This window comes from Mus caroli, chromosome 14 (genome assembly GCF_900094665.2).
Source record: "Mus caroli chromosome 14, CAROLI_EIJ_v1.1, whole genome shotgun sequence".
In the NCBI taxonomy this organism is placed as follows: Eukaryota; Metazoa; Chordata; class Mammalia; order Rodentia; family Muridae; genus Mus; species Mus caroli.
This window is the reverse complement of record NC_034583.1, coordinates 82,514,024-82,526,423: the sequence shown is the minus strand read 5'-3', so window position 1 is coordinate 82,526,423 and position 12,400 is coordinate 82,514,024.

Below are 12,400 nucleotides of genomic sequence, written 5' to 3'. Positions count from 1 at the left end.
TCTCTCTCTCTCTCTCTCTCTCTTTCTCTCTCTCTCTGTCTCTCTCTTGTGTGTGTGTTTGCATGTCTGTGTGTGTACTTGTATGTGTGTACAGAACATGCATAAAGATGTCCCTTGCCGTAAAAATAAGAAAGTACATCCTTCACACAGGACTTGGAGAAACTCAACCTAGATTGGATTTGAAAAACTCTTCTATGATGACTAACTCTCATATTATGATGAATTAAATAAGCTGTTAAGGAAGAAAAATAATCTATAGTACTATCCAGAAATAATGCCTACAAACCACACAACAATAACTAGAAAGTCAGGGTGTTCTTGAAGGTACAATAGTGGACATATATCGAGGGGATATCCAAAAATGATTTATTTGGCCTTGCCTTTATGTGGCTAGATAGAATGCAAGATCTTCCTTCACTTTTTGTAATTTGGGGGGCTTGTTTGGTTTCCTAATATGCACTCAGTCTTGGACAAAGCTTAGAGAAAGTTCCATGGGCTACTGAGGATAAGGTATTTTCTTTAATGTGTCTGTGATATGTTCTGTAAATATCTCCAGTTACATTCATTTATGATATAATTTAACTCCAAAATTCTTCTACTTGTCTGACAGTCCTCCCTGTCTATTGGTAATAACATGGTGCTAAGTCGTACAACATTATATTTAATATATCTATTATATCTAATAGTATTTCTTTCATAAATTTAGGTGTTTGGTGAGTAAATGTTTAAGATTATAGCATATTCTTAGTATATTTTTTTCCTGTAATGAGTATAAAATGTACTTTTCTTCTCTTCTGACTACTTTGGGTTTGAAGTATATTTCTCCAATGTTGTAATAATTATTTATACTTCTTTATCTTCAGGAAGAGGTCAGGCTAGGGGTCCTTAACATAGAGTGATGACACAGGAATCCACACAGTCATGAGATATCCAGAGAAATCCTACTGTTTCCTGATTGGTCTAAAAAATCAGAGGACACATTGGGGTCCTCCGGCTCAGCTGTGGGAACAGTGGCTTGGTACATGGTAGACTGGATCTGGAGTTTTATACTTTGGTTCCAGGTAGTAGTAGTCCATAAAGTCATACAACAGCAAAATGGGTAGAAAAAATTATTTATTTATTGGAACAGAAGGCACCTTACGGTAAATATTCAAGAATCAAAAGATTGCATGTATTTTTCCCTGAAAAACACCTTGTAATAGAATTGACTGTGATAAAATATTAAAGACATTAGATGTAATTATATAGTTCAAGGTAAGTGAAACAGGTAATGGAGATCCTTTCCCTAATACTGTCTTTCAACACATTGCAACCTCACTATTTTATGAGAAAAGTACTTGAACTCTTAAAAGCTCCTCATCATGAAAACATAGTATTCAACTTGGTCAGGGTCCCAACTAGTGGTTTTCATAGAATTGTGCATAAAAGTCCTACAGTATAGAAATACTCAGAAACCCAATAGCTTATAATACATTAATCATTAATCATCAATAATTAATTCATAGCCTCACCATTCTTAAAAGAATGCCATGGACTTTTTTTTTTTTTTTTTGGAAGCCAAAGAGAGATACCATACTTGGGATTAATACAAATGATCTGGAATTGAGAGAGACCTGTCCTACTATTTCCATTTTATGAAAGCTCTTCTGAGTCCCATAAAGATTCAAGTTGCAAACTTCTATGGATCCAGAAAGAAAATGAAAGATTGCTGAACATGATGCTGCCTTTTGTAGTGAACTGGTATCTCTTTCCTGACACAGTACTCCAATGCCTATTAAACTGTTCATGTGAAGTTACATGTATTTAAATACCCTTCCTGATTAAAGTGATTTTTTTTCCTGTGCCATTGTTTTCCTGCCTTGCTATAAGAATGGTCTGAGTGAAGCAGTGAGACAAGCAGAAGTTGAGAGAAACAAAAGTGCAGCTGTGTTAGCCTGGAATCCAGCTACCACAAGAGGGAAAATCTACTTAAGACAAAATAAATTCCTGTGAACATATATTGTCATAATTAAAAGATATTTCAAGGATAAAATGGTTAGAAAAGATGGCTCTAAATAATTTATATTTGAATGAATATTTCCAAGTGTCTCATCTTAGGCTAATATGTTCCCTATGATAAAAATCTGTGCTTTAAAGCACTACACCTAAAAATTCCCTCCTGACCACTTATCTCCACATTAAATGAGATTTCAGGATGATAAGCATAGAAACTAGAAATAATTTCATTATTTGGCCCGATTTGCAGGACAGTACTTGAGATCAGTATTAATAAATATAAATTAATCCCAGAGTGCAACTTCCATGTGGGGATTTTAAGTTTGCTAACAATGTCTAAACAGCAAATTTAGAGTTCATTTAAAAGCCATAATCAGTGTGTTATGTGGGCTTACTCACGAGTTAAAGGTGTGAATGTGTTTTCCTGGTTGAAAGGTCCTCTGACACAGCTCTGGCTGCAAATGTTCACTTTATCACTCTTGCCAGTGGCTGTGCATGCAAGAAACTAATTTCTCTAATTTATTTCTAAATCCACATTAGAGACATTATCTCACTAAGCTTCCCCAAATCCCTATTATATTTATATTACTGATGAGGTAAGTAACACAGAAAGCACTAAAGGACTTTCCAAGGTTAGAGCTATAAAAATGGTGCAGATGCCAGCCCTCACGACGTCAGGTGCCTGCTATAGCAATACCATCTCTTTGCTTTAGTTATTTTGCCCAAAGGAAAAGGTGTCCTTTATAACAGACACCTAAACTTTTCCCAGGAGGGAAAACAGTTTAATAGCCTCATTTTTTAAAATACTGGCACTTTCAGATCCAACCTTCTCATATCCTACAGGAGAATGTGCAATCTCATGTCTCATCTTTTCATCCTACCATCAATCAGTGGTCTGACCCTCCGCATTTGATCCCATTTTCAACAAAGCAATGGTCTAGTAAATAAATACCTTCTAAAACTTCTCTTTGATGTGCTAACACTTTATTCATTATGCTAGTTCCTGATGCATCTTCATATTCGAATTTAAGAAATGGTTTAAGCATATAGCATGCTTACTGCTTTCCTACATTTGTCATAGTCTTGCATTAACATAGTCTCTATGGTTTACATTGAAATATTTCTAGTAAAACTTACTATGGAACTCATAATCCGGCTTATTATATTATTATTTTTAAATGATTTAACTTCTACCACTCTTTCTTTGATATTTTACCTGAGTGATGCCCAGTCCATGTTGTTTGGTGAGACTTGTGTTGATTATTTCATAAAAAAAATAATGTAATAAAATATGTGACACTTATAGGTACAATGAGTCAATTGCATGGTAACATATGCACTTACCTAATACAATCTTACTATATTTAGATGTATTAGTCAAATTTCCACTTATGTAACAAGTAATTGAGATAATAAACTCACAAAAATGAGAGACTTGTTGTGACTCTTAGTCTCAGCGATTTTGGTCAATTATTACTTATCCTGTGACATTTGATTCTGTGACAAGGCAAAAGAACATCATTGATAGAACCAGATGGAACAAATTGCTCACCGAGATAAAAATGTAGTCCTTGTAAATCCATAAGGACTGCATTTCTTTCTACTTGATTCTAAGTCTAGATTCTAAGAGTCCATCACCTCAAAATATTATGAACTAGAGAACAAAGTTTTTGGATATAGCTTTAGGAAACCCTTCAGGTTTAAACAGCAATGGAAGTAATGATGCTGTCCCAACAACTACAAAAACCTTATAAATGATGTATGTGATGTCCTCATTGTATTCTACTTTCCACAACTTAAAAAGTGCCCACTACCTACCAATATCACTATACAGATCTGCGTTAACTCATTCAGAATGAGATTTTTTACTTCCATCAAAAATTTTGAAGGTTGTGGCAGCCATAAAATAGCTCTCTCAGTTTTGTGAGTTTATATTTCAGAAGTTTTAAGAGCCTCTAATTATAAAGAATGGAGAAATAGTATATCTATCCTACTTTGAACATGTGGTTGAGATAGTCAGTCATTTTTAATTATAAATTTTGGGTATCTTAAGACCTGTTTTGATCATATCCACTCTCTATCACCACCTTTTTCCAGATGATTTTCCAACCCTTCTCCACTGACTCAACTTTGTATAATTTTTTAACACAGCATTATCAAATTGTAATGCACAAATATCCTCTATTATGTAGTCTTCCAACATGGTCAACTTACCTTGTTTAAAAACTCTTAGCAAAAAATTTAAAATTCTTCCTGATCCCCAGAGGTAAATATTGCTTCTAGACCCAAGGCAGTGTGTAGAAATTTGTGCCAAGCTCCAGTAAAAGTCTTAGGATCAGAGAGTATGCTGTGAGATTGTGTCTCCTTGTAATGCCAGAAACTACATGATAAAATTTCACTAACAAGACAGCCTAATGGTTGGCTCAGTTTGATGTCCCATAGTACGGGAATGTTGGATTGGTGGGGCAGGACAGTGTGGGTGGGTGGGGGAGCACCCTCATTCAGGCAAAGGGGAGAGGGGAGGGCAGAGTACAGATGTGGATGGGGGGATTGTAGAGGGGGTAACCAGAATGTAGGATATCATTGGATGGGGTGTTGGTGGAGGGGATAACCTAGAAGTGAAATATAATTTAAAATGTGAACAAATTGAATGATTAATAATAATAATAATAATCGACAGTCTAAATGATGTAATCTGAACAAGGAATATAACAACAAACATTCCAAAGTGGATGGAGAAAAGTCCACAAACCTTAACCCTATGTAAAGAACAATAAACTATGGATCAAAGCTGGATGCCAGAGAATTGGTCTTCTCCAAGGAAGAAGTGTTTGATCTTTTCCAAATGGTCAGCCCTTATAATATACTAGGAGCAAGATTATACAGACTGATCAGGTTATAATTTTATATGAACATGTATCTGCGCAAATGCATGAAATACAAATTAATGAAAGCAGTCATCTTGAACTTGAAGCTGAATGAAACATACATATGAGAGGATTTGGAAGGAGGAAAGGGAAGGGGAGAATGCAAGTATATTATTGTCTTGAGAATAAAAATAAAATGTGAAAAATTTAATATACTAATAATGATTAGATATACATTTAAAGTTTTATTATTAATTATGAACAACTTTATATTTAAGCATACATTAAATTGCACACATAAAAATAATTCATGTCTTATTTAGGAATTTTATACAACATATGTTGACGATAGTCTTTCATGTCCACCAGTTCCTATCTCTCTCCACCACCTCCCTCCCGACTCAACTTCCTGTAGTGTATCTCTTTCAAGACAATGAAACATTTTTAAAAAGACAAAAAAAAAAAAAAACCTAAATCAAATCAAAGTAAAACAAAACATACACAAACAAAGCGTCCCATTTTTGTGTTAGCCACCTACTCCTAGGCATGAACTTGTCCTCCTTGTGATTATATACCCAATGACACCCCAATGGAGACAACTGCTTATCACTTTACCAAAAACTATCAATTGCAAATCGCTTTGGGGATAGGAAATGGCCATTATGTCCATTTTCCTTCCTGCAGGAAGGGGCTATTTCTGTTTTGAACCTGTGCAGGCTTTGTGCATACTGTCAGAGCATCAGTGAGTACCTATGTATACTAGCTCAATTGATTCTAGAACATGTTGTTTCTTTGAACTCATCTGCTATCTCTGACTTTTGTAATCTTTCTGCTTCAACATCCACATAGATTTCTGAGCCTTGAAGGAAAAGCTTTGATAAAGACTTCCAATTTATAAATAACTGATCCAAAATCTTTTACTCTTTGTACCTCGGTTGGACTCTGTGTTAATTACTATCAACTGTAAGAATATGCTTCTCTGATGAGGGCTGAGCAAGGCAGGGACTATGGGTAAAGCAATATGTCATTAGGAACCATTTTATTGCTATGGCCAGTTAGCAAAATAGTAATAGTAGGTTTTCTTCTAGGGCCCATGACCTATCTATTCTTAGATTCTTGACCATGTTAGCAGCTTGGCCATGTTATCATTGTTGCTGTCAGGGAAATGCAACTTGAAACTACTTTAAGATTTTATCCTACCACAGTCAGAACGGCCACTATCAATAAAACAAATGACAACATATGCTGTCACAGAAAGAGGAACACTTATTAATTGCTGACAGTAGTGCACACTGGTGTAGAAGTTGGTCAAAATAATGAAATCATTGTACCATGAGAAAAAGCTATACCACTCATGGGCATATAGTCAAAGGATCTTACTATAAAGATATTTGCTCACTTATATTCATTATGACTATATTCATAACAGCAAGAAATAGGAAGCAGTCGAGATGTCCATCAACTGACAAGAAGATAATGTACATCTCAACAAAATGTACAATGTACAAAATGAAATTAACACTTACCCCCAAACACATATTTCATATTTTCTGATGAATGGATATGAGCTCTTAAGTGTGTGTGCATGTATGTCTGTGCACACAGGCATGTATATGGTGTGGTATGGTGTGTCTGTGTGTGTGCATGCTGTGTGTTTTGATCAGAAAATATAGAGAAGATAAGGATTTCTTAAGAGATTAATAGAAGAGAGGAATCTTCCAGGAATGGAAAATATAGTATCACTTTTGTCTTAATAGCTGAAGAGCATTCCACATTTTAATTACCAAGTCATGGTTTGGTGGATATATAGGCTACTTACATGGCTATGCTACTCTGAATTGAGCAGTAACTAACATGAAGAAACAAGTTTGTTCAAACTAGTACTTAGAGACTTCTGGCTACATATTTAAAAGAGATATGGATGAATCATATGGCAGATATTTTTAACTTTTTGAGAATTCCCAACTTGTTTTTCTCAGTGGGTGAATGATCAACAGTTCCTAAATGGTTTTGTTTTCCCCACATTCAGTGGGGAGATTCACAAATTTGTGTCATTCTTTAGTTTATCTTAGTTATTCTTGCTAAAGAACGTTATTTTTAAAAATATATATATTTTATGTTTTTATTTTTATTTATTTATTGGTTATTTTATTTATTTACATTTCAAATGTTATGCCCCTTCCTGGTTTCCTCTCACAGCCCTAGCATTCCCCTCCATACATTGGGCCTTCATAGGACCAAGGTCCTCCCCTCCCATTGATGACAGATAAAGCCATTCTCTGCTACATGCGTACTCTTTGGATCTTTCTCTAGCTCCTCCATTAGGGACCTTGTGCTCAATCCTCCAGCTGCACATGTACATGTAAGAATCATCCAGGTGGAATTGGTTTTGAAGATATAAAGTGGTCATGAAAAGCAGCTGATGGTTGGCGTTGTGAGAGGCCTTGGAAGGACACTGGTAAAAGTACAGCCTCAGTTGCAGTTGTCAGCCTATGACTGAAGGGGTAATGCAAAGAAGTTGAAGCTTGCCACCATGAAGAGAGACTATTGTTGAAGCCTTGTTCCAGCAGAAGACCCTAGCATATTTGAGATGCCAGTACCATGGATTACCACCAAGAACAGCAGCAAATGTGGAGTGGATAAACCTTAGGCTTAGCGTGCTTGAGATGCAGAGCTGGAGATGTGACCCAAGTCTTTGAAGGAGTCTAAATATCATGTATAGATCCCAGACATCGAAACAAGAGGCTGTAATGTTGAAGTTGCCTTGGAGACCCTGTGATGTTAGAGATGTCAGAGTAGTGGGAAATCTTAATGAAGAAAGCTTCTAACATGGAGTGGAACCAGCACAGGAGAAATAAAATTGTTGCAGTCAATAAAGATGAGAAAGGAGTGGAGATCTGAAGATTGCTTTGACATCAGACATGGAGATGCAGAGTATGGAGTTTGCCCATCTGGGTTTCTGTGTTGCTTTGGGGATTATAGATATGAGACTGGATTAGCCTCAGAAGAAAATATAATCTTTGGACTTGTAACATTGTGGAGACTGCTATAGATAATGAGACTCTGGAAATTGGACTAAATGTACTATTTTCCATTATGCAATTGCTAGGTATGGCCCCCATAGACACATAAGTTTGTACAAGCCTATGGAGACCAGGGAGTGGAATATGATGGTTTGTATAAACTTGGCCTAGGGCATGGCACCATTAGGAGTTGTGACCCTGTTGGATTAGGTGTGTCACTGTAGGTATGGGCTTCAATAACCTCATCCTAGCTACCTGTAAGCCATTCTTCTAGCAGCCTTTGGATGAAGTTGTAGAACTCTCAGCTCCTCCTGCACAATATCTGCCTGGATGCTGCCATGCTCCTGCCTTAATGATAATAGAACAAACCTCTGAACCTGTAAGCCAGGCACAATTAAATGTTGCCCTTATAGGAGTTGCCTTGGCCATGGCATCTTTTCACAGCAGTAAACCCCTAAGACAATAATTACATCTTTTTACAATTCTGTTTTCTCCCTCTCAGGCATTGTATTCATCTCTTATTGCTCCCTTTCAAATTCATAAACTTTCTTCTGTTGTTATATTGTATGCATTATAATAATATCCATTCCACAATTGTCTACACATGTGTGTATATATGTTTTCAGAGCTGACCATTTGTAATTTGATAACCACCTTGTATATGTTCTTCCCTGTGAAAGTTTTTTTCTGTTTGTTTTTTTTTTTCATGCTCAAGATTTCTTTCATGCTTGTACTACTTTGTGTAGTGAAAGGCCTTTCAATGTCCACCTTAGCAAATATATTGTTATTTTTCTTGTTCATCGTTTGTGTAGGCAGTCATGTCAGTGAAAATTGATATGAGTGTAGACTTTGATATTACTAGGAGACACAATATCAGAGCAAACACTCTGATCCTCAGTATCACACAAGATTTTTGTCCCCTTTCCACAACGTTGCCTGCCTTAGGTTCAACAGTATTTTATAGATGTTGCCACTGGGATTATTCTCTATATGTCTGCATTTTAATTCGTTGTATTTTTCTGCATTGGAATATGTCTGTTGCAAAGAGAAGTTATCTTGATGAGGATTGAGGACTACACCTATCTGTGGGCATAAGGACAAATATACAGAATTTAATGAATACTTATGATGGTTTAGTTAAGTTGTAACTCTATGCTTTCCCCTAAGAGGCATGACTTTAGTAGCTGTAATGCTGGAGGAATTTACAGATTTTTGAGAGCCCACCAAATGTGTGCTTAGAATTGAACTGTGATGCTTTCCAATATCAAAAGCAAATCTTCGGAACCACCTAGAGCTTAACCAATCTAGTCCTCTCAATCGATATGTTTATCTAACTTACTTATCTACAGACTCACAATATGATGAATAAATCTTTTCTTTATATGTACACGTATACTTATGTAAATGTTAATGGTTTGATGTCAAATACATACATTCATAGATGATCCCCAGGCTCAGAACATGCAGTAAATGAAAATAAATTAGAACTTAAAGTAATTTTAGAAACTCTAAGTTTGAAATATAAGATATCATTAGAAACTTATGACACTTTCAAAAGGCAAAAGAATTAATTCTGCTCATGTAAGAACCATAATGCAATGACAGTTTATGAGAAGCAAAAATCTGAGCAATGGTAAATATATTCTGCAGAAATGCCTACTTAAAATTGCAAAAGATACCTAAAAATTGACAAAAATCTGGATATATAAATTAGGACTATGAAAGCATGTGTCATAAAATAGCAAATACCCTCCAAATTCTATTTTGAAAGGAATTTATTAAAGATTTATTTGAGAATTAAAAAGGTTGAATAATGAAGATCCAATTAGATTGCATATATTAAGATACGTTTTCACCATGGGTAGTTAACTAGGTCATTAATATTGTAATCTTAAAATAAGTAAAGGGAAATAATTAATTTTATCTGATATTTTCTTAAATAACTTCATTTTAGAATAACAAAATAGTTCTGGTTAATAACTTTCTGCATACCTGCAGTTAATAACTGAAGTGCATCAAAAATTAAGTGTGAAGGCTCTAAAGCAACAGCAATTCAAGCAAACCTACCCAAATAATGAAATTCATTAATAAAACACTTATAGAAAATTGCAATGATTTTGATTATTTTCATTAGTAAGACCTAGAATTACTTGATGTAATATAATACAAAACAATATATATAATATTATTCCTACAGTATTCTAAGCAGTAAACTTGAATAAAATCAAGAAAGTCCTTAAAAACAACATTTAATTCCTTCTCAGATCAATTCCTTAAATAATATTAAAGGAGTCAAAATATGTAAAGCTATCTCCTGGGTATTCTGAGCTTTTGCCTAATATCTACTTGTTAGTGAGTACATACCAGGTATGTTCTTTTGTGACTGGGTTATCTCACCTGGGGTAATATTTTCTAGTTCTACCAGTTTGCCTGTGAATTTCATGAAGTCATTGTTTGTAATAGCTGAGTAGTACTCCATTGTGTAAATGTACCACATTTTCTGTATCCATTCCTCTGATGAGGGACATCTGGGTTGTTGTTGATGCCAAGCACTTGCTGACAGGAGCCTGATATAGCTGTCTCCTGAGAACTCTGCCAGAAAATGACCAATATAGATGAGGATGTTTGCAGCCAATCATCAAACTGGACACAGAGACCCCAGTGGAGGAAGTAAGGGAAGGACAGAAGGACCTGAAGAGGTATGCAACACCATAGAAAGAACAACATCAACCAACCAGACCCACCAGAGCTCCCAGGATCTAAACCACCAACCAAAGAATACACATGGAGGGACTCATGACTCCAGCTCCATTTGTAGGAGAAGATGGCATTATCTAGCATTAATGGGAGGGGAGACCACTGAGTCTGTGAAGGCTTGAAGGCCCAGTGTAAGTGAATGCCAGAGTGGGGAGCAGGGGAGGGTATGTGAGTGGGGGAACACCCTCATAAAAGCAGGGGGAGGAGGGATAGGATAGGGGCTTCCCAGGGGGTTCTTGGAGGGAAACCAGGGACAGGGATAACATTTGAAGTGTAAATAAATAAAATAAACAATAAAAATATTTAAAGCATGATAGAAGTAAATCAACCATTTGGAAATTTGACATAAAATAGATGTCAATTCATAGCAAGAAATTGGTTGTAATTTTGTTATGGGCAAAAAATAGGGTTTTTTTTTTTGTTGTGTAATAAAATTGTCATTGTATTTCAGATACACATGCCAATCACTGGATGAAGGGGACTTAATATTAAAAAGTTCATTAGCAAAAATATAAGCAAGCAAACACTGAAAATATAAAGCTAAAATTCTATGCAATGTATAATTTATAAGTCTGTGTATAATGCCTTTGATACTGTAAATTTCATAACTTACAAGTAAATATTAAGCATAGAAAGACAGCCAAAGGCATAGACGCAGATTTGTGTGGAGAATGGAAGATCACAGTTCAAAATAAACTCTGAAGACATCAAAGAACAATATTAATGGTAACAAAGCTTAAGCTTAGAGTAAACTAAATTAAGAAACAGGCAACAGTAAAATCTGGTTTAATAAAAAATAAAAGACCAATTATAAATGTAGCAGAGTTAGGACCTCCTGGGCATTGAGACTAGGGTCAGTAGCAGTAGCATTTTCAATACATTTGAGAAGCAAATAGCTGAAGCATAAATTATAAAATATCACTTTTGCTTGTGCTATTACTAAAATCTTGATGTTATCCAATGAATGTTTAGTTATGAAATTATAATAGGAAGGTAGAAATGCCAATGTAAATTCAAACTTCAACTGGATTCCCATTGCTATGTATAAATCACAGAAGCTGTAGTTGAGGTAAGGAAGTAGTAGTATATATAATTGAGTAAGACTTATAACTGTTATTTAATTAAATGCTCATTTTAGATAGAATTGCCATTTGTGACCTCTGCATACAGATACAAGGTAGCTTCTACTACCACCTGACATAGTAAGGTTGAGAAGGATTTCTCCTCTTTGTGTTATGAAGGTCTTATGTTCCCGTTTACTTAAGAAGTAAGCTCTTTGTATACCATTTACAGAGATGACCATTAGATTCAGGACAAGCATACTAACAGTTAACATTTTTATAGGTGTTCTGTAGGAAAACTGGGAGAACAGCAATGTTGTGGGACTCCCAAATAATGACATTGGTTTTACAGCACAGAATTAGAGAGAGGAATGATGGATCTCCAAGTTCTGAAAATCTTAAGGACTGGAGAGAGTAGCAATGTTTTATTTTAGTCAAATAGTTACAACAGGTCAAAGGTGATGTAACAGCCACTCCATTAAGGGGCCTACATGTCAAGTGATCAGAAAATGCAGATGAAATTCTTGAAGACATAGGTAGTAGAAACCATCATGATTCTTAATATACAATTATCATTTAATTTGTGATTTTCATTAGTATCCTAAAAGAGAAGAAGAATCACTCACTGAGTTAGACATGGAAAGAGAAGAGAAGAGAAGAGGAGAAGAGAAGAGAAGAGAAGAGAAGAGAAGAGAAG